This window comes from Scyliorhinus canicula, chromosome 16 (assembly GCF_902713615.1).
Source record: "Scyliorhinus canicula chromosome 16, sScyCan1.1, whole genome shotgun sequence".
NCBI lineage: Eukaryota > Metazoa > Chordata > Chondrichthyes > Carcharhiniformes > Scyliorhinidae > Scyliorhinus > Scyliorhinus canicula.
The window spans coordinates 91,319,602-91,342,086 of NC_052161.1; the positions used below are offsets into that span (position 1 = coordinate 91,319,602).

Genomic DNA, 22,485 nt, shown 5'->3' on the forward strand with positions numbered 1-22,485 from the left:
TCACGGAAGGGATTGCAATGCGGGTGTGGGGGTGGGATGGGATGTGTGGGCCACCGACCAGGCCCCTATGTGGTGAACCTGGAGGCGATCAGGGCATACCATGTATGCTGGCCCAGGTGCACACATTGTGCGCCATCCTGTATAAAAGCAAATTACTGCGGATGCTGGAATCTGAAACAAAAGAGAAAATGCTGGAAAATCTCAGCAAGTCTCGCAGCTTTGACAAAGAGTCATCGGACTCAAAACGTTAGATCTTTTCTCTCCCTACAGATGCCACCAGACCTGCTGAGATTTTCCAGCATTTTCTCTTTCGTGCGCCATCCTGTGCCTGCCCATCTCCGATGTCCTGCTCATCCTCACCCTCCCACACATTCTCCTCATTGGATGAGGCCTGGCGCTCATCCCCTTACTCAAACACGTCGCCACTCTGCTGCGCGATGTTGTGGAGGATGCAGCAGGCCGCCATGATGCAAGTCCCCTCCAGTGCCTCCAGAGTGGTCCAGACACCTGTACCACATCTTCAGGAGGCCGAAGCACCGCTCGATTATGCTCCTGGTTGCCGCAAGGGCGTCGGTGTAACGGTTCTCAGTGTCGATCTGTGGCCTCCAGGTAGGCACCATCTGCCACGACTGCAGCGGATAACCTCTGATGCCCAAGAGCCAACCCCTCACCCGGGGGGGGGGGCACCTCAAAGGCATCAGGAACCGTGGAGTGTGCCAGGATGAAGGAGTGGTTCACACTGCCAGGGTATCGGTGGTCACACACTAGTTGCACGTTCATCGAGAGGAACCCCTTTCTGTTTCTGAAGAACGGTCTATCATGAGCTGGTACATGTTGGGCAACATATGTCTGGCCAATCACCCCCTGGACCTGGGGCATCCGAGCAATAATGGCGAACCCTGCTGCCCATGCATCCTGGTGGGCTCGGTTCACATTGAATTTGATATATTGTACCGACCGGGCCTGAGTGACAGCACGGATGCACCTGTGCACCGAGGTCTGTGAGATCCCGGACAGGTCCCCACTGGGCGCTCAATGGAACCATGGCGTAAATGTTCAGGGCGACTGTCACTTTGACGATCGGCAGGACGGGAGTCCTTACCCATACCCCACGGTGCCAGATGTGCCATGATCTGACAGATATGCCGTACAGTCAGCGGAGCTTTCATTGGCATATCCAGTCCGGCAGATCCTCAAATGACAGCCGCTGCTAGTACACACGAGGCCTAATGCGGCGCCTCCTTCCTACCTCCTCCTCGGCCTGTTGGGTCACCATCCTCACTGGCTGGTGCCTGTTCCTCTGTGGCAGGCTCCATTGTTACAGCGTCCCTCCTCCCCCCGAACAGCTCCAGCTCATACAGCTCAGTTCATCCCCCAGGGCTGCAGCGTCCAGGATTCCTGATTGGATTCCAACATCCATTGTCTGCCGGTGATGAAAGGTTAGCATGGTGCCCACTCCATGCCCTATCAGGTCCAACAGGCTACAGGTGACCCCAGCCTGCACTGTAACCCCTGCCCACTTGTGAGCTCCTTCCACCCCCCCCCCCCCACCCCCCCCCCACAATCCCCACACCCGGCCGCTCCCCTGGCACTCAGCTGTCCGCACCGTACCCGTGGCCCCGTTGGATCCTGGCATCGCGGGGGTCTCTGGCCCCAGCGACCGTCCTTGCTGACAGACACCCGTCCCTGCCAGCAGGACTACTATCGGCTGGCCCTACCCATGCCAGCAGTATGTTCCACGGCCCCATCCGGTACCCTCCTTTCAGGGTTACTGTGGGGGCATTGCCCTTGGATTGGCGTGTTGCCCCGCCGGAGGGTGTCACCCAGTTGGGGCTGTGGGTAGTTGTTGGGGCAGGGTGATGGGGTGGAGCTTGGGTGTGGTGGGATGCAGGGTGAGGGGGGGCGGGGTGGAGTGCGGGGTTGGTGGGGTGGGGATACCCATATGGCTGATGTCACCCTGCGCAACCAGAGGCCACAGTGGGCGGTCACTGAGGTGCGCAGAAAGATGGCTGCCTTGCAGGCCGTGGCACTGCTGGTCTGTGCCTGAACCCCCAGTCCGGGGGGGGTTCAGTACGACCTCATGGCCCATCCCCTGGTCACTCCGAATCACGGCCCTAGCACACGCCCTCCCTCTGACTCCAGCTAAATCTGCCAGCAGTAAGTTCAGCAGGCCATGCCTTTGCATGTCCTACCTGCTCTCTCTCCCTCATCAGCCACGGTGCCTGTTTCCTGATTTTTAGTGAAACTCGCCATCGGAAATTCCTCCTGGCGAAGGCGGAGCATTGCAAGAGGCCCAGAGAATACTGGGTCGGGCCCGTTAATAATACACCAATAACGTGTACTGTACGTGCGGAGTACAATGCATTGACGCTGCTGTCGAGGCACCGGAACATGGCATTCTGATGGGTGCCCGCTGCCGGCCACGATTTTCGCCTCACGTGCGGTTCTCTGCCCAATCGCATTTCTCGATTTTGGAGATGGACGGAGAATCACGGCCCCAGAATAAATACCCAATAATAAACACCTACCAGTTGATTCGGAATAAAACCAATGATTGGTCATCAGGTTGGAAATTAAATATCGCGATATTGTCATCACCTCGTCAGGTTTCATCTGGGGACAGAGAAATGGGCTCAGTCGCTTGGAAACAAAAAAACCTCCCCCCACAAAACAGCACATTCACTTCGGCAATCCTCCCCCAATTTACATCACTCTCTCTGTCATTCTTGTTTGCTTGTCGCTCTTGATCTTGTTTTACTTTATTCCCCCTCTCTGTTTCTCTCTCTCTGTCACTCTCTCTCTCTCTGTCTGTCTCACTCTCTGTCTGTATCACTCCCTGTCTAACTCTCTATCTGTTTCATTCTTTGTCTGTCCCTCTCTTTGTCTGTCTCACTCTGTCTGTCTGTCTCTCTGTCTGTTCGACTTGCTGCCTTTTCCTCTCTATGGGCGGGATTCTCCGACCCCACGCAGGGTCGGAGAATTGGCGGGATGCGGCGTTATTTCCGCTCCCGCAGGTTTTTGAATTCTCCCGCCGGTCATAAACCGGCGTTGTGCAAATCCCGCCGGCAGCCTGTGAAAACAGCTGGCGCCGGCGGGATTTCATTTTTTTTAAACTCACCTCAAATCTCCGGCCCGGATGGGCCGAAGTCCCGCCGCTGGGAGGCCTTCTCCCGCCGCCGAGGTTTACACCACCTCTGAAACGGCGGACTCAGCGGCGCGAGCGGGCCCCCGGGGGGGCGGGGGGCGATCGGACCCGGGGGGGTGCCCCCACGGAGGCCTGGCCCGCGATCGGGGCCCCCCGCTCACTCCGCGGGGCAGTGCCGTGGGGGCACTCTTTCTCCTTCCGCGCCGCCACGGCCTCCGCCATGGCGGACGCGGAGGAGAACCCCGCATCGCGCATGCGCCGGCAGTGACGTCAGCGGCCAGCTGCCGCTGACGTCACTGCCGGCGCATGCGCCGACCGCCGAAAGCCTTTCGGCCAGCCCCGCTTCCGAATGCGCCGGGTGTTTGCGCCAGTCTTCTGGTGCAAACTGCTCCGGCGCGGGGCTGGCCCCCAAAGGTGGGGAGAATTCCCCACCTTTGGGGAGGCGCGACCCCTGAGTGGTTGGCGCCACTCCCCTACGCCGGCACCCTCCGTCACGCCGGGTAGGGGAGAATCCCGCCCTATCTCTCTCTCTCTGTCTTTCATTCTCTGTCTGTTCCACTCGCTGTCTATTTCTCTCTGTCGATCTCACTCTGTTTATCTCTCTGTCTGCCTCACTCTCTGTCTGTCTCATTCTCTCTCTCGGTCTCACTCTCTCTCTCTTTGTCTCACTCTCTCTCTCTTTGTCTCACTCTCTCTGTCAATCTCACTCTGCTTGTCTCGCTCTCTGTCTGTCTCATTCTCTGTCTGTCTCACTCTCTCACTCTCTCACTGTGTCACTTTCTCTCTGTCTCATTTTCTCTCTGTCTCACTCTGTCTGTCTCACTCACTGTCTCACTCTCTGTTAATATGCCATCAATAACACACGACGAGTGATGAATGTAACTCAGGCTTTAATACACTAAACAAGCCTCCTGCCTCTGTACACGCATTGGGTCGGAGGTGGAGACTTGCCACTTTCATACAGAAGCCCGAGGGGAGGAGCCACAGGCGGAGCCAGCCGGGACAAGCCCAGGCATGTACAACACAACACAATACAGTGGTTTACCACATTCACCCCCTGTTTGAAAAAAAGAGTCGGGCGGGGGTGAAGTGGTCTTACAGGTCAAGTTTGTCGGGGGCCTTGACCTTCCGCTGTGATCGCCTCAGTCCCGGCTGTGGTGTGGACATCGGTATCGAGACTTGTGCGCCCGAGAGCGAGTTGTCCTCTTCTTCACCCAGTTGTTGAGTCGGTGAGGAGGGGGGTGTATGGGCGGGGGTGGTGGTGATAGTCGCCGGTGGGCCTGCTGGTGCTAGTTCGAGAGGTGGGCAGGGGTTGAAAGACGGTGTAGGGTCGGGGGTGGTGGTGATGATGGTCGCTGGGGAGCCTGCAGGTGCCAAATCCCGAAGGGAGACTGTGTCCTGTCGCCCGCCCTGATGTGCCACGTAGGCATATTGTGGGTTTGCATGGAGAGCTGGACCTCCTCGACGACGGGGTCAGATTTATGGCTCCTCGCATGCTTCCGGAAGAGGACGGTCCCTGGGACTGCTAGCCAGGATGGGAGCGAGACCCCGGAGGTGGATTTCCTGGGGAAAGCAAACATACACTCGTGAGGAGTCTCGTTGGTGGCTGTATACAAGAGCGACTGGATGGAGTGGAGCACATTGGGGAGGATCTCCTGCCAGCGGGCGACTGGGAAACTTCTAGACTTTAGGGCCAGGAGGTCGGCCTCCCAGACCGTCGCGTTCTCCCTCTCCACCTGTCCGTTGCCGCGGGGGTTGCAGCTGGTCGACCTGCTGGAGGTGATGCTCTTGCTGAGCAGGAACTGACGCAACTCGTCGCTCATGAAGGAGGATCCCCGATCAGTATGGATATAGGTGGGGAACCCGAACAAGGTGAAAAGACTGGTCTGGGCCTTGATGACGGTGGCAGAGGTCATGTCAGTGCATGGGATGTCAAAGGGGAATCTTGAGTACTCATCAAAAATGTTGAGGAAGTACACGTTATGGTCAGTGTAGGGGTGGGGCCCTTTGAAATCGATGCTGAGGCGCTCAAAGAGGCGAGAGGCCTTTACCAGACGTGCTCTGTCTGGCCGATAGAAGTGCAGTTTGCACTCCGCGCAGACCTGGCAGTCCGTGGTCACGGACCTGACCTCCTCGATGGAGTATGGCAGGTTGCGAGCCTTGATGAAGTGAAAAAAACGGGTGACCCCCGGGTGACAGAGGTCATTGTGGAGGCCCCGGAGTCGGTCTACTTGTGCGCTGGAACATGTACCATGGGATAGGGCATCTGGGGGCTCATTGAGCTTCCCAGGTCGATACAAGATATAATTGTAGGTGGAGAGCTCGATCCTCCACCTCAGTATTTTGTAATTCTTGATCTTGCCCCGCTGTATGTTATTGAACATGAAGGCAACTGACCGTTGGTCAGTGAGGAGAGTGAATCGCCTGCCGGCCAGGTAATGCCTCCATATCTCACAGCTTCTACAATGGCTTGGGCTTCCTTTTCGACGGAGGAGTGTCGAATTTCGGAGGCATGGCGGGTACGGGAGAAGAAAGCCACGGGCCTGCCCGCCTGGTTGAGGGTAACGGCCAGAGCAAAGTCCGACGCATCGCTCTCCACCTGGAATGGGATGGACTCGTCCACAGCGTGCATCGCGGCTTTGGCAATATCTGCCGCGATGCGATTGAAGGCCAGTCGGGCCTCAGTCGTCAGGGGAAAAACGGTGGATTTGATAAGTGGACGGGCCTCTTCCCCATAATTGGGGATCCACAGGGCATAGTACAAGAAGAACCTCTGGTACCTCTTCAGGGCCTTGGGGCAGTGGGGGAGGGGGAGTTCCAGGAGGGGTGCATGCAGTCGGGGTCGGACCCCAGGACTCCGTGTTCCACGATGTAGCTGAGGATGGTTAGGCGGGTTGTGTGGAAAACGCATTTTTCTTTATTATAGGTGAGGTTCAGGTGTTTAGCGGTGTGGAGGAATTGTCGGAGGTTTTTGTCATCGTCCTGCTGGTCATGGCCACAGATGGTGACATTGTCTAAGTATGGGAACATGGCCCGCAGCCCGTACTGGTCAACCATTCGGTCCATTTTTCTTTGGAAGACCAAGACCCCATTGGTGACGCCGAAGGGAACCCTGAGGAAGTGGTAGAGGCAGCCATCTGCCTCAAAGGCCGTGTATTGGCGGTCCTCCGGGCGTATAGGGAGCTGGTAGTAAGCGGACTTCAAGTCAACTGTGGAGAAGACTCAATACTGCGCAATCTGGTTGACCATGTCAGATATGCGGGGGAGGGGGGACGCATCGAGCTGCGTGTCGCGGTTGATGGTCTGACTGTAGTCGATGACCATCCGGTGCTTCTCCCCAGTCTTGACGACCACCACTTGGGCTCTCCAGGGGCTGGTACTAGCCTCGATGATCCCCTCTCGCAGGAGTTGCTGGACCTCCGACCTGATAAAGGTCCTATCCCAGGCACTGTATCGCCTGCTCCTAGTAGCGACAGGCTTACAGTCCGGGGTGAGGTTAGCAAAGAGCAACGTGGGACGACCTTAAGGGTCGTGAGGCTACAGACGGTGATGGGGGGCAGGGGTCCACCGAACTTTAAAATAAGGCTTTGGAGGTGGCACTGGAAGTCGAGCCCCAGTAATAGGACAGCGCAGAGATGGGGAAGGACATAGGGCAAAATTCTACGACCCCCACAACGGGTGGGAGAATAGCGGGAGGGCCTTCCCGACATTTTTCCCGCCCTCCCGCTATTCTCCCACCCCCCCGCCGAAGTCCCGACCCGAATCGCTGCCGCCGTTTTTTTACGGCCGGCAGCGATTCTCAGCTGTTGGATGGGCCGAAGTCCCAGCCCTTTCCGCCGTTTTCACGAACGGCAAACACACCTGGTCTTGCCGTTCGTAAAAACGGCGTCACCAACTCGCTTTTTACAACCATGGCACCGATTGGCATGGCAGTACCACGGCCGTGCCAAGGGTGCCATGGACCCGCAATCGGTGGGCACCGATCGCGGGCAGCGGGCCCGATGCCCGCGCACTACTTGTCCTTCCGCCGCCCTGCAGTATCCATTCGCGGGGCGGCTGAGGGGCAACCCGGCCCGCGCATGCGCGGGTTTCGCGCAAAAACGCGATGACGTCACCCGCGCATGCGCGGGTTGGAGTCTTCCAAACTGCGCATGCGCGGCTGACGTCATATGACGCGTCAGCCGGCGCTAACTCCGGTAAGCGGGCTTCACGATTTTCGTTAAGCCCGTCTTGCCGGAGCCTACGGCGTCGGGCTGCGAGCCCCGACCGGGGACCAGAATCGGTCCCCCGTCGGGAAGGGGCGCGCTGCCGTAAAACCCGCCCGGGTTTTACGGCAGCTTTACGATTTCTCCCGTTTTGGGAGAATTTCGCCCATAGAGTTTGAAGTTAATATACTCTATGTCTAGTGCAGTGAGGGTCACAGCACAGTACCCCCGGATTTCTACTGCACGGGATCCGGAAGCCAGGGAGATTTTCTGGGTCGTGGGTAAGATTGGGAGGGAGCAGCGCCTTACCGTATCTGGGTGCATGAAGCTGTCTGTGCTCCTGGAGTCAAAAAGACAGGCCTTCTTGTGCCCGTTGATCTGGATGGTCATCGTAGACTTCACGAGGTGGTGTGGCCGGGACTGGTCGAGCGTGACGGAGCCGAGTGTCGGAAGGCGGTCGGTCGGCCGGTTGGAGGTAGCGGCGGCCAGCAAAAGGTCAGGTGACTGAGCTCCCGGGAGGCTGCGGATGGTCCCAAGATGGCGGCCCCCATGCGTCGTGCGTGGAGGGCGGCAGCGCCGATGGCGTCCAAGATGGCAGCCCCCATGGGTCGCGCGTGGCGGTTGGAGGATGCTTAAAGGTGGCGGCCGAAATTGAAGATGGCGGCGCCCACGGTCGCACATGGCGGGTGGCACGGCGACTGGGGTTTCCCCGACAGGCAGCGCTGCTGGGCCTTGAAGTTTTAGGGGGAGATGAGGCCTGGCAGGCTTTTGCAAGTGGCCCTTCCTCCCACACCCATTGCAAGTTGCCTTCCGTGCAGGGCAGCGTTACCTGGGGTCATTACCCTGGCCACAAAAGTAGCACCTCGGGCCTCCGGCGTTGATGGGCCGCTGCCCGGCTCAGGCTTGCGTCGCACCCAGGTCGGATGATGGCGCGCCCACGAGGTCCATGAGGGTGCCGCACGGTCGGAGGTGTAGGCCTCCATGTTCTGGGAGGCCACCTCTAGCGAGTTGGAGAGTTGCACTGTCTCTGGGAGGCCGAGTGTACCCCTTTACAGTAATCGTTGGCGGATATAGTTTGATATCATGTCTGCGACATAAGCGTCCCTGATCAGCAGCTCCGCGTGTTGGGTAGCCGCTATCACCCGGGAATCGAAGTTCCGGCAGAGTACACGCAAAGCACGCAGGAATTCTGCAATTGATTCCACAGGGCGTTGTTGTCTTGTGGCAAGGAGGTACCTAGCATACACCTCGTTAACGGATTTCACATATTGTTCCTTCAGCAGCGTTATTGCGTTCGCATACGAGGGGGCATCCCTGATGAGAAGAAAGACTTGAGGGCTCACCCGTGCGTGGAGGATCTGCTTCTTCTGGAGGTCGGTGAAGTCTTCGGTGAAGGATCCGAGGTATGCTTTGAAGCAGCTTAGCCAGTGCTCAAATGTTTCTGTGGCGTCGGCTGCCTGCAGGTCCAGCTACAGGCGATCAGGCCTGAGTGATGAGTTCATTTTAGAAGTTTAGTGTATTGACTTCCGGTTGCGGTGATGCGGAGCTAAACCGCACGTTCGATGGCTCCCGCTATTTTCGGTCTTTTGGGCTCTTTTTAGGGCCTGTGGCGGTGATTTTTGGACTTTTCCCCGTGTGGGAACACTTCTTCTAAGATTCTCCGCCAGTGGATGGCCTGGACTAGGAGTCTTTGGAGCAGAGAAAGGTGCGAGGCAGAAAAAGCAAGATGGCGGCGGGCGGGGAAGCAGCAGTGTGGCAGCAGTGGGCGCGAGAGCAGCGGGAGCTGCTTCAGCGCTCCTTCAAGGAGCTGAAGGCAGATATTCTGGAACCGTTTAAGGCCTCCCTGGACAAGCTCATGGCTCAGGGTGCGGAGATCCGAGAGCTTCGACAAAAGGCCCCGGAGAGCGAGGACAAACTCCTGGGCCTGGCGGTGAAGGTGGAGTCGCACAAGGCGCTCCATAAGAAGTGGTCAGCGAGGATGGAGGAGATAGAGAACCGGGTCCGTTGGAAGAACCTGCGGATTCTGGGCCTCCCAGAGGGGCTAGAAGGTTCGGATTTGGGGGCCTATGTGGCTGTGATGCTGAACATCACGAGGTCGTTCCAGGGACCCTTGGAGCTGGAGGGTGCCCATCGGGTGCTGCTGCGGAAGCCCAGGCCAAGTGAGCCGCCTCGGGCGGTGCTGGTCCGCTTTCACCGCTTTGTCGACCGTGAGTGTGTGCTGCGTTGGGTGAAGAAGGAGAGGAGTAGCAAGTGGGAGAATACGGAGATCAGGATCCACCAGGACTGAAGTGCGGAGGTGGCGAAGAGAAGGGCTGGGTTTAACCGGGCAAAGGCAGTGCTCCACAAGAAGGGGGTCAAGTTTGGCCTGTTTGAGATACCCTCAATTACGACACAGGAGAGAACATCGGTAATTCAAAGGCTTTAATCATCAGAGAACTGAACAGCCGCCGAGAAAAGTGGTCACAGCATGCTGGCCAGTGAGCCTCATCTTATATACCGTTTCCTGGGGGCGGAGCCAGAGGCGGAGTCCCCCAGGGTTCCAGGCCCGGTCTTAAAGAGCCAATGTATTAAAGGCAAGGTAGAGCTACAGCAGTTACTAATACCATTCATCACATTCACCCCCTGTTTAAAAAAAATACATAGTCCGTCGGGGGTGAAGTGGAGTTCTAAGTTCAGTCTTTTGGGTGGTCTGACCGTCCATGCTGACCTTCTCCGCTCCGGTGGTGGTGCCGTGGATACGGTCGGTTTCGATGGTGGTATATCCGGGAGCACGGTTGACTGAGCCTTTGCCCGCTTTGTAGCGGGGGGGGGGGGTGTATACGGGATGACTAGGCTGATTGGTGCCGGCGTCGGCTGGGGGGGCAGGGGGTGCTATGGGGGGGGGGGGGGGGCGCTGTCAGGGTCGGCAGTCAGTGCGGGGAGGGGAGCGTTGGTAGGGGGGGGGTAGGTGGGGAAGCCGGCGGGATCGGTGGGAGAGCCAGCGGGTGCCAGGTCTCGCAGGGAGACGGTATCCTGCCTGCCGTGGGGGTGCTCGACGTAGGCGTATTGAGGGTTTACGTGTAGCAGTTGGACCCTCTCGACTATTGGATCTGTTTTATGGCTCCTCACGTGTCTCCGGAGTTGGACTGGTCCCAGAGTCGTCAGCCAACGTGGAAGCAAGACCCCAGAGGTGGACTTCCTGGGGAAGACAAACAAACGATTGTGGGGGGTCTCGTTCGTGGCCGTACAGAGGAGCGAATGTAGGGCATCAGGTAGGACCTCCTGCCAGCGGGCAATTGGGAGACTCATTGACCGTAGGGCTAGAAGAACAGCCTTCCAAACTGTCGCGTTCTCCCTCTCCACCTGCCCGTTTCCCCGTGGGTTATAGCTCGTCGTTCTGCTCGAGGCGATGCCCTTGCTGAGCAGATATCGACGCAGCTCATGAACAATGTACCCCGGTCGCTGTGGATATAAGCGGGGAAACCAAACAGAGTGAAGATGCTGCGCAGTGCCTTGATCACGGAGGCCGAGGTCATATCGGGGCAGGGGACAGCAAAAGGGAAGCGGGAGAACTCATCGATAATGGTGAGGAAGTAGATGTTGCGGTTGGTGGACGGGAGGGGCCCTTTGAAGTCCACACTTAGTCGCTCAAAGGGCCCAGAGGCCTTTATCAGGCAGGCCCTGTCTGGTCGATAGAATAGCGGTTTGCACTCCGCACAGATCTGGCATGCCTTGGTCATGGCCTTGACCTCTCCTGTGGAGTAGGGTAGGTTGCGGGACTTGATGAAATGGGCAAGCCGGGTGACCCCTGGGTGGCAGAGGTCGTCGTGGATGGCTCTCAGGTGGTCTTTTTGCGCGTTGGCGCATGTGCCGCGGGACAGGGCATCCGGGGGCTCGTTGAGCTTCCCCGGGCGATATTTAATATCGTACGTATAGGTGGAGAGCTCTATCCTCCACCTCAGAATTTTGTCATTCTTTATTTTGCCCCGTTGTGCGTTATCGAACATAAAGGCAACCGACCGCTGGTCGGTGACGAGGGTGAACCTCCTACCGGCTAGGTAGTGCCTCCAGTGCCGCACGGCCTCCACTATGGCTTGTGCCTCCTTCTCGACTGCAGAGTGTCGAATTTCCGAGGCAGTGAGGGTTCGGGAGAAGAACGCTACTGGTCTGCCCGCCTGGTTGAGGGTAGCAGCCAGGGTGATGTCTGATACGTCGCTTTCTACCTGGAAGGGAATGGCTTCGTCCACCGCGTCCATGGGGGCCTTGATGATGTCGGCCGTGATATGGCTGAAAGCCGACTGGGCCTCAGCCGTCAGGGGAAAAACCGTGGGCTTTGTCCGCATATCTGGGGACCCACTGGGCGTAATAGGAGAAAATCCCCAAGCACTGTTTGAGTGCCTTGAGGCTACGGGGGAGGGGGAGCTCCATAAGGGGACGCATGCGGTTGGGGTCTGGGCCTAGGACCCCATTTTCCACGACGTAGCCGAGGATGGCTAGCCGGGTTGTGTGGAACACGCATTTCTCTTTGTTGTACGTGAGGTTGAGGGCCCGGGCAGTCTGGAGGAACTTCCTCAGGTTTGCGTCGTGGTCCTGCTGGTCATGGCCGCAGATGGTGATGTTGTCCAAGTACGGGAAAGTAGCCCTTAAGCCGTACTGGTCCACCATTTGATCCATCGCCCTCTGGAAAACGGAGACACCAAAAGGGACCCTGAGGAAGTGAAACAGCCGACCGGCTGCTTCAAAAGCTGTGTAGGGGCGGTCCTCTGTGCGGATAGGGAGTTGGTGATAGGCCGATTTTAGGTCGACCGTGGAGAATACCCGATACTGGGCGATGTGAGTCACCATTTCAGCTATGCGGGGAAGTGGATACGCATCGAGTTGCGTAAAGCGGTTTATGGTCTGGCTATAATCCACTACCATTCGTTGCTTTTCCCCGGAGCGGACTACCAATACTTAAGCCCTCCAAGGGCTGTTGCTGGCCTCTATGAACCCTCTTTTAGTAGCCGCTGAACCTCTGACTTGATAAAAGTCATGTCTTGGGTACTATACCGCCGACTCCTGGTGGCGACGGGCTTACAGTCGGGAGTGAGGTCCGTGAAGTGGGGGAGTGGCGCCACTTTGAGTGTCGCCAGACTGCATACCGTGAGTGGGGGCAGGGGTCCGCCGAACTTCAGTGTCAGGCTCCGGTGGCTGCACTGAAAGTCCAGACCGAGCAGCAGGGGGGCGCAGAGGTGAGGGAGGATGTAGAGTTTAAAACGGGTGTATTCATAGAACATAGAACAGTACAGCACAGAACAGGCCCTTCGGCCCTCGATGTTGTGCCGAGCCATGATCACCCTACTCAAACCCATGTATCCACCCTATACCCGTAACCCAACAACCCCCCACCCCTTAACCTTACTTTTTAGGACACTACGGGCAATTTAGCATGGCCAATCCACCTAACCCGCACATCTTTGGACTGTGGGAGGAAACCGGAGCACCCGGAGGAAACCCACACACACACGGGGAGGACGTGCAGACTCCGCACAGACAGTGACCCAGCCGGGAATTGAACCTGGGACCCTGGAGCTGTGAAGCATTTATGCTAACCACCATGCTACCGTGCTGCGTCTTGAATTGCGAGGTCAGCGACACAATACCCCGTGATTTGAACCGAATGGGACCCTGAGGCGAGGGCAATAGTTTGGGAGGTGGGGTGGGTGCGCAGAGAGCAGCGCCTTACCGTGCCTGGATGTATAAAGCTCTCCGTGCTCCCGGAGTCGAATAGGCAGGGAGTGTCGTGGCCGTTAATTTGTACCTGCTTTGGCCGCAATTGATCGAGCGTGATCGCTCCTAGTTGCGGGTAGTCAGAGTCCTCGGTTAAGTCGGACTCGCAAAATGGCCGCCCGGAGTCACAAAATGGCCACCGCTGTCGGTCGACGTGTCGGGGTTCGAAGATGGCCGCCGCCAAGATGGCCACTCCCGTGATTCGCACGAGGTCGATGACGCGTCGGACGTCGGCGTGTCCGGCCGCTGGGCGGCCGCGTTGCGGGGCCTGTGAGGCCAGGAGCTTGATTTCTGGGCCTGGTGAGGCTTTTGTTTGTGGCCTTTGGGCCCAGCCAGGCAGACTTTAGCGAAGTGCCCTTTCTTCCCTCAGTCATTGCAGATCGTGGAGCGGGACCGGGCAACGTTGACATGGGTGCTGGCCTTGCCTACAGAAACAGCATGGGGAACCCCCGGAGTGAGCGGATTGCCACGCAGCGCAGGCCTGTAGCGTGGCTGAGTCTGGAGGGGATCTAGAGGGGTTTGCAAGGTCCGCGGAGTATGTACGGAGGTTACGGTGGGCCGTTTCTAGAGAAGAGGCGAGCGTTCCCGTGCCTTGGAGATCCTTTGCCCCGTCTTCTAGGAGCCGCTGCCGGATGTACGAGGACCTGATACCGAACCCAAAGGCATCGCGAATATGCAAGTTCATGTGGGCTTCTGCCGTCACTGCTTTATGGTTGCAGTTCCTCGCGAGCGCAGTGAGTCTCTCCACGTACTCATCCAGAGTTTCCCCGGAGCGCTGGTTGAGAGCAAATGTCTGGCGTGTTCCTCGTTAATCGGCTTTACGAAGCGTTTCTTCAGTATCTCGACCGCAGTTTCATAGGTCGTAGCGTTCTCAATCACGGAGGTGAGTCGGTGGCCCACCCGGGCATGTAGTAATCTCAGCTTGCGAGCGCCGTCGACCTCAGTCGCTGAGGAGTCAAGATAGTCCTCAAAGCACCGGAGCCAATATTTAAAAATTTCCGGGGCTTCCGGCGACCGAGCGTGCAGGTTGAGTTTCTCCGGCTTTAGAGCGCTGTCCATCTTGATGCGTCTGATGATTAAATTGAGATACCCTCAATTACGACACAGGAGAGAAGATTGGTAATTCAAAGGCTTTAATCATCAGAGAACTGAACAGCTGCCGAGAAGTGTGCTCATCACATGCTGCCGAGTGAGCCTCAACTTATATACTGTTTCCTGGGGGCGGAGCCAGAGGCGGAGTCCCCCAGGGTTCCAGGCCCGGTCTTAAAGGGCCAATGTATTAAAGGCAAGGTACAGCTACAGCCATTCATCACACTGTTACAGCCGGCACGCCTGTGGATCACTTATGAAGACCGCCAGCTCTATTTTGACACTTTCGTCCAGGCAGAGAAGCTGGACTTGAACTGAGGACTGGGAGCTGGGGAACGTTGTACACAGCCCAGAGGCTTTGTCCTCCTTGGTATCCTTTCGCTTTATCGGTTCTATTGGATGATGTCTTTTGCTGTTCTGCTTTTTGGGACTGTTATCTGTTTACTTGGGTGTTTTGTCATGTTTGGATTTTTATTTTTTTCACTGGTTGAGAGTTTGGGTGGGTTTCGCAGTCCTGTTGGGTCATGTGCCGCGTTTTGGGTTGGGGGGGCGGGGCTCCGGATGGAAGCGCGGGCTTTTCTCCTGCGCTGGAGGAGCAGGGGGCAGCGCCGGCACTCGGGGGTTGGTTGTGTGGCACTGGGGAGGGTATTTGAGGTGGCGGGAGCAGCCGGGGTCAGCAGGAGTCGGCTGACAGTTTACAAAAGTACAATGGAAGGGGTTACGCAGCTAGGGGAGCCCTAGCTTGGAGGGGGGGGGGGGGGGGGGGGGGCGGTGGGGAGTTTTGGGGGGAAGAGGAGGGGATACCGGGTTGCTGCTGGAATGGGCAAGAAGGAGCTGGAGCGTGTAGAGGGGGACGGGATGGGGGTCTGTCGCTGTGGAGAACGGGCTGAGCGGGGGGGTGCGGGCACGTGGCGGATTACGGGAGCGGGTGGTGCTGGTCAATGTATACGCCCCGAATTGGGACGATGCGGGTTTCATGTGGCGCATGTTGGGCCGGATTCCAGATTTGGAGGCGGGGGGCCTGATAATAGGGGGGGGGATTTCAACACGGTGCTGGATCCGCCACTGGATCGATCCAGTTCCAGGACGGGTAGGAGGCCTGCGGCGGCTAAGGTGCTGAGGGGGTTTCTGGACCAGATGGGAGGGGTGGATCCATGGAGGTTTTCGAGGCCTAGTGCCAGGGAATTTTCCTATTTCTCCCATGTGCATAAGGCCTATTCCCGGATTGATTTTTTCGTTATGAGTAGGGCGCTGATTGCGAGGGTGGAAGATGCTGAGTATTCGGCGATAGCCATTTCTGACCATGCCCCACCCAGGGTGGACCTTGAGCTGGGGGAGGAGAGAGACTAACGCCCGCTTTGGCGCTTGGAGGTGGGGCTGCTGGCGGACGAGGAGGTGGGGGGGCGGGTCCGAGGATGTATTGAGGAGTATCTGGAGGCCAACGACAATGGGGAGGTCCGAGTGGGGACGGTCTGGGAGGCGCTGAAGGCGGTGGGTCGGGGGAGTTGATCTCCATTCGAGCCCACAGGGAGAGAAGGGAGCAGAGAGAGAGAGATTGGTGGGAGAGATGGTGAGGGTGGACAGGAGATATGCGGGGGCCCCGGAGTAGGGATTTCTGAGGGGGCGGCGCAGCCTCCAGGTTGAGTTCGACCTGTTGACCACCAGAAAGGCGGAAGCTCAGTGGAGGAAGGCACAGGGTGCGGTGTATGAATATGGGGAGAAGGCGAGCAGGATGCTGGCACACCAGCTCCGTAAGCGGGATGCGGCTAGGGAGATTGGTGGAGTTAAGGATCGGGGAGGAAATTTGGTGCGAAGGGGGGTAGACATTAATGGGGTCTTTAGGGACTTTTATGAGAAACTGTATCGGTCCGAACCTCCGGCAGAGGAGGGGGGGATGGGGTGCTTTTTGGACCGGCTGAGATTCCCGAGGGTGGAGGAGGGACAGGTGGAGGGTCTGGGGCGCCAGTTGAGCTGGAGTAGCTGGTCAAAGGGATAGGGAACATGCAGTCGGGGAAGGCGCCAGGGCCGGATGGGTTCCCGGTTGAATTTTACAAGAGGTATGCAGACCTGTTGGGCCCCCTGTTGGTTAGGACCTTTAACGAGGCAAGGAAAGGGGGGGCTTTGCCCCCGACGATGTCTCGGGCGCTGATCTCCTTGATTCTTAAGCGGGACAAAGATCCCCTGCAGTGTGGGTCATACAGGCCGATCTCACTCTTGAATGTGGACGCTGTGGTGGTATGAATGGGAGTGTTAATCCCTGATTAATTTGCTGTCAGTCTAGATTCAATAAAATCTGAGATGGATTTGCAGGTATCATATCATTTAATAATAACTAACTTGCAAGGCTGACTCAATCCAAAGGGCCACAGGACACACATACTGTCTTCTGCAGCATCCAGGATAAAGAGAACCTCAAACAAAGGAACACTGGAGATATACTTCAAATTACATCAAGATTCGAATACAAACTTCCCATTGGTAATTTTACACACCTCCTGACCTGGTCATATATCCTAATTGGCTCTCTTTATCCTGGGCCCATTTTTTACCCAGCATCCTTTTCACTACTCTCTCCACGAGGCTACCGTCCCCCGAGTCATGCTTTGCTCATCTCTTTGTTCTCTGTCTGTGAACACATTACCCTCAGGGTCCTACTGTCCCTCATATTCGTTTGCTCACTTCCTCAGGAGCACTGCCATTGGTGCAGAGCATTGGTTTCCCATTGGCTGGTCATGTGCCTCTCGTCTGATTGGCTGGGACTAGTCATGTGACTGCTCACCAATTGGTCGAGAGGCAAGTAGACCCCGCCTCCGAGGTGGGGTATAAGTACCCAGAGTTCCCGGCGGTCAGCCTTTCTCTGTAGTCGACCACCGGGCTAACAACTAGCTGATTAAAGCCTAAGTTTGGACCTTCATCGTGCCTCGCGTCCAATTGATGGTACATCAATTTAATCAGCTAGAAATTTGAAATGGAGCTACGCATCAAGCCTGACTGCCTCCGCATCAGCCCACATGCTTAAAATGCGCCTGCAATCTTTAAACATTGGCAGGCGTGTTTCAACAGTTACCTGACAACTGCAGCCAGCAAGCCCACCAAGCAGAAGAAACTCCACATCCTCCACTCGTGCATGGGCACGGCGGTATACTCAATGATTCAGGACGAAAATGATTATGACGCGGCCATGGATATCCTGAGAGGACAATTTCTCCGGCCGGTCAACGAAGTATATGCATGGCATCTCCTGACTACCAGACAACAGTTCCCTGGTGAGTCACTCGACGAGTTTTACCAGGCCCTCACGGCTCTAGGGAGAATGTGCACCTGTTCCCAAGTTTCTGCGACAGAGCACATGGAACTTTTAATTAGAGACGCTTACGTTGCCGGCATGCAATCCTCCTCTATCCGCCAACGATTGCTGGAGAAGAACGCCCTCAGCCTAGCTGAGGTACAGACCCTCGCAACCTCCCTGGAGGTCGCCGAACTGAACGCCCGCGCATACGACCCCGGCCGCGCGGCAACCCCTTGGACTTCATGGCACGTGCCACCTCCGTCCTCCGCTGACCCCGACCCCCCCCAGGCCTACGCTGCGGGACGCTCCGACAAGCTAACAGGGCCCGGCTGCTATTTTTGAGGCCTCTCCAAACACCCCCACCCGCACTGCCCGCTCTGTGTAAGAGCTGCGGGAAGAAGGGCCATTACGCTGTGGTCTGCCAGACCAAGTCGGTCGCTGCTGTTCCGCACAGCGACCGCGGATCGTCCCCCCCCCCCCCCCCCCCCCCCGGGCCCAGCGCCGTGCACTGACCTCTCCGACCTGCCTCCCGGCCCCCGCAACAGGCCCACGGTCCTCCCTACCCCCGCTCCCGGCTGCCCTGACCGGCCCGCAGACGCCGCTGACACTGCCCCCAGCCGCCACGAGGTTCCCACGGGCGCCGCCATCTTGGGTCCCGGACGCCACGTGCGGGTCATGGGCGCCGCCATCTTGGGGCCCCGATTCCACGTGCGGGCCCTGTGCACCGCCATCTTGGGCCAACACGGAAGGCCCTGCCAGCGATTACTCTGCCACCGAGGATGATCTGGAACTCTCGCCACGGCTTGCTTCCATCACACTCGACCATCCGCGACCACGCACGCTCGCCAAGACTACGACAACGATCCAGCTCAACGGGCATGAGACAAAATGCCTACTGGACTCCGGGAGCACGGAAAGTTTCGTCCACCCGACACGGTAAGACGCTGCGCGCTCCCCATCCACCCAGTCAAGCATAAGATCGATTTGGCCTTGGGTTCGCACTCCGTCCAGATCACCGAGTGCTGCATAACGGATCTCACGGTCCAGGGGAGGGTTTTCAAAAACTACAAACTCCTCATTCTCCCCCGTCTATGCGCTCCGGCACTCTTGAGCCTGGGTTTCCAGTGCAACCTGCAGAGCTTGACATTCCAATTCGGCGGTCCTATTCCCCCCCTTACTGTCTGCAGCCTTGCGTCCCTCAAAGTGGACCCCCCTTCCTTGTTTGCTAATCTCACCCCAGATTGTAAACCTGTCGCCACTAGGAGCAGAAGATACAGTGCCCAGGACCGGACCTTCATCGGGTCAGAGGTCCAAAGGCTCTTTAAGGAAGGAGTGATCGAGGCCAGCAACAGTCCCTGGCGAGCCCAAGTGCTGGTAGTTCGGACTGGGAAGAAAAACCGGATGGTCATCGATTACAGTCAGACCATCAACAGGTTTACGCAGCTGGACGCGTATCCTCTCCCCCGTATTTCCGACCTGGTTAACAGGATCGCGAAGTACAAAGTCTTTTCCACGGTGGATCTTAAGTCTGCCTACCACCAGCTCCCCATCCGCGCGAGTGACCGCAAGTACACCGCGTTTGAGGCAGGTGGGTGCCTCTACCACTTCCTCAGGGTTCCATTCGGTGTCACAAATGGGGTCTCGGTCTTCCAACGGGAGATGGACCGAATGGTTGACAAGCATGGTTTACGGGCTACCTTCCCGTATCTCGATAACGTCACCATCTGCGGCCACGACCAGCAGGACCATGACATCAACCTTCAAAAATTCCTCCGAAACGCGAAACTCCTTAATTTAACCTACAATAAGGATAAGTGCGTGTTTAGTACCGTCCGCCTAGCCATTCTTGGCTACGTAGTGCGTAACGGAGTGATCGACCCCGATCCCGAACGCATGCGCCCCCTGATGGAACTCCCTCTCCCCAACTCCCTCAAACGCTGCCTGGGCTTCTTGTCCTATTACGCCCAGTGGGTCCCCAACTACACCGACAAAGCCCGCCCCCTCATCCAGTCCACCTCCTTTCCCCTGTCGATGGAGGCCCGCCAGGCCTTTAGCCGCATCAAAGTGGATATCGCAAAGGCCACGATGCATGCTATCGACGAGTCCCTCCCATTCCAGGTCGAGAGCGACGCGTCTGACGTAGCTCTGGCGGCCACCCTGAACCAAGTGGGCAGACCCGTGGCCTTCTTCTCCCGAACCCTCCACGCTTCCGAAATCCGCCACTCCTCGGTGGAAAAGGAGGCACAGGCCATTGTTGATGCTGTGCGATATTGGAGGCACTATCTGGCCGGCAGGAAGTTTACCCTCCTCACAGACCAACGGTCAGTAGCTTTCATGTTCGATAATGCACAGAGGGGCAAAATCAAGAACAACAAGATCTTGCGGTGGCGGATCGAGTTGTCCACGTACAATTACGATATCTTGTATCGTCCTGGGAAACTCAACGAGCCTCCCGATGCCCTATCCCGCGGTACCTGCGCCAGCGCACAGATTGACCGCCTCCGCTCCCTCCACACGGACCTCTGCCATCCAGGGGTCACCCGTTTTTACCACTTTATCAAGACCCGCAACCTGCCCTACTCCGTTGAGGAAATCAGGACCGTCACCAGGAACTGCCACGTCTGCGGCGAGTGCAAACCGCACTTCTACCGCCCCGAACGAGCGCAGCTGATCAAGGCGTCTCGCCCCTTCGAATGTCTCAGTGTAGACTTCAAGGGTCCCCTCCCCTCCAACAACCGCAACACATATTTCTTGAGTGTTATTGATGAGTACTCCCGCTACCCTTTCGCCATCCCCTGTCCCGACATGACCACAACAACCGTCATAAAGGCCCTCCTATCCATCTTCTCCCTGTTCGGCAACCCCGCGTACATCCACAGCGACCGAGGGTCCTCCTTTATGAGTGACGAACTGCGTCAATTCCTGCTCAGCAGGGGCATAGCCTCTAGCAGGACGGCCAGTTATACCCCCCGGGGTAACGGTCAGGTCGAGCGGGAGAATGGCACCATCTGGAAGACCATCCTGCTGGCCCTACGGTCCAGAGATCTCCCTATCCCCCGTTGGCAAGAGGTCATCCCCGACGCCCTCCATTCAATCCGGTCTCTCCTCTGTACTACCACTAATCAAACACCTTATGAACGTCTTCTTGTTTTCCCTAGGACGTCGTCCTCAGGATCCCCTCTCCCGACCTGGCTGGCCACCCCGGGCCCATCTTGCTCCGGAAGCATGTGCGGGTGCACAAGTCCGACCCGTTGGTTGAGGGAGTCCAGTTACTCCACGGCAACCCACAGTATGCGTACGTGGAGTATCCCGACGGTCGGCAGGATACGATCTCGCTTCAGGACCTGGCACCCGCCAGCGTGCGGCCTTCTCCCCTTACATCAACACCTCCCCCCCAACCCAATATTCCCCCCAGTGCCACCTGCGCCCCCATGATCCAGCGCACAGACCACCTCTTCCCCGATTACAGCGTCTCCACCACCGGCCCGGGGTACGGAGACACATCTACGACCGACGCTCTCGGAGGCAAGGACGACCATCGGCCCGACGTCACTGGCTCCACTGCGACGGTCCACCTGAACATCACGGGCACCCGACAGGCTGATCGTGTCCATCTGATGCAACCATGGGACTTTATTGAACTCTATTGTAATTTTTTTTGCATCCTACTGTATTTAGTTTTGTTCATTTTGCCACGAGCCAGTGGGCAGCCCCCATCTTCTCGATTGTCTCTACTCATACCACCAGTCCTCGCCCCCCCCCTCTCTTCCCCTTACAACACCCCCCCGCCTTCTTTCTCCACAAGGGGTGAATGTGGTGGTATGAATGGGAGCACTGCCATTGGTGCAGAGCATTGGTTTCCCATTGGCTCTGGCTGGTCATGTGCCTCTCGTCTGATTGGCTGGGACTAGTCATGTGACTGCTCACCAATTCGTTGAGAGGCAAGTAGACCCCGCCTCGGAGGTGGGGTATAAGTACCCAGAGTTCCCGGCTGTCAGCCTTTCTCTGTAGTCGACCACCGGGCTAACAACTAGCTGATTAAAGCCTAAGTTTGGACCTTCATCGTGCCTCGCGTCCAATTGATGGTACATCAGAAGCCAAGTTTTGGCAAAGATCTTAGCCACGAGGATAGAGGACCGTGTGCTGCAGGTTATCCACGAGGATCAAATGGGGTTTGTGAAGGGGAGGCAGCTGAACACTAATATACGGAGGCTCTTGAACGTTATAAGATGCCGGCGGTAGAAGGGGAGGCGGAGATAGTGGTGGCGCTGGACGCGGAGAAGGCCTTTGATAGGGCTGAGTGGGAGGTGCTGAAAAGGTACGGGTTTAAGGAGGGGTTTGTCAGTTGGGTCCGAGGCCCCGACCCAACTGTTATATGAGGCCCCGATGGTGAGCGTGGCCACGAATAGAAGGAGGTCGGAGTATTTTCGGCTACACCGAGGGACGAGGCAGGGGTATCCCTTGTCCCCCCTGCTTTTTGCGCTGGCAATTGAACCCCTGGCTATGGCACTGATGGAGTCGGGGAATTGGAGGGGGCTGGTCCAGGGTGGGGAGGACCACCGAGTGTCGCTCTACGCGGATGACCTATTGTTGTATGTGGCAGACCCGGTGGGGGGAATGCCGGAGGTGATGGGGATTCTCCAGGAATTTGGGGATTTCTCAGGGTATAAGCTCAACTTTGGGAAGAGCGAGCTGTTTGTGGTACACCCGGGGAACCAGGAGGGGGGATTGGTATGCTCCCACTGAAAAGGGCGGAGAGGAGCTTTAGGTACTTGGGGGTTCAGGTGGCCAGGAGCTGGGGGGCCTTGCATAAGCTTAACCTCACAAGGCTGGTGGAGCAAATGGAAGAGGAGTTTAAGAGGTGGGACATGCTGCCGCTGTCTCTGGCGGGTAGGGTGCAGTCAGTCAAGATGACGGTGCTCCCGAGATTTCTGTTCCTGTTCCAGTGCCTCCCCATCCTTATCCCGAAGGCCTTTTTCAGGCGGGTTATCAGCATTACAGTGTTTGTG

At 57.4% G+C, this 22,485-nt stretch overlaps 1 protein-coding gene across 3 annotated transcripts in view; it reads right to left on the minus strand.

Annotated features, from left to right (window-relative positions):
- LOC119979763 (alpha-2-macroglobulin-like) overlaps nucleotides 1-22,485 on the minus strand; it is a 412,459-nt gene that overhangs the window by 16,400 nt on the left and 373,574 nt on the right. For all 3 annotated transcript variants that reach the window (XM_038822394.1, XM_038822396.1, XM_038822395.1), the window contains one exon: nucleotides 2,529-2,613. The gene's annotated coding sequence lies outside the window, so the exon portion shown is untranslated. The remainder of the gene's footprint in view (nucleotides 1-2,528; nucleotides 2,614-22,485) is intronic.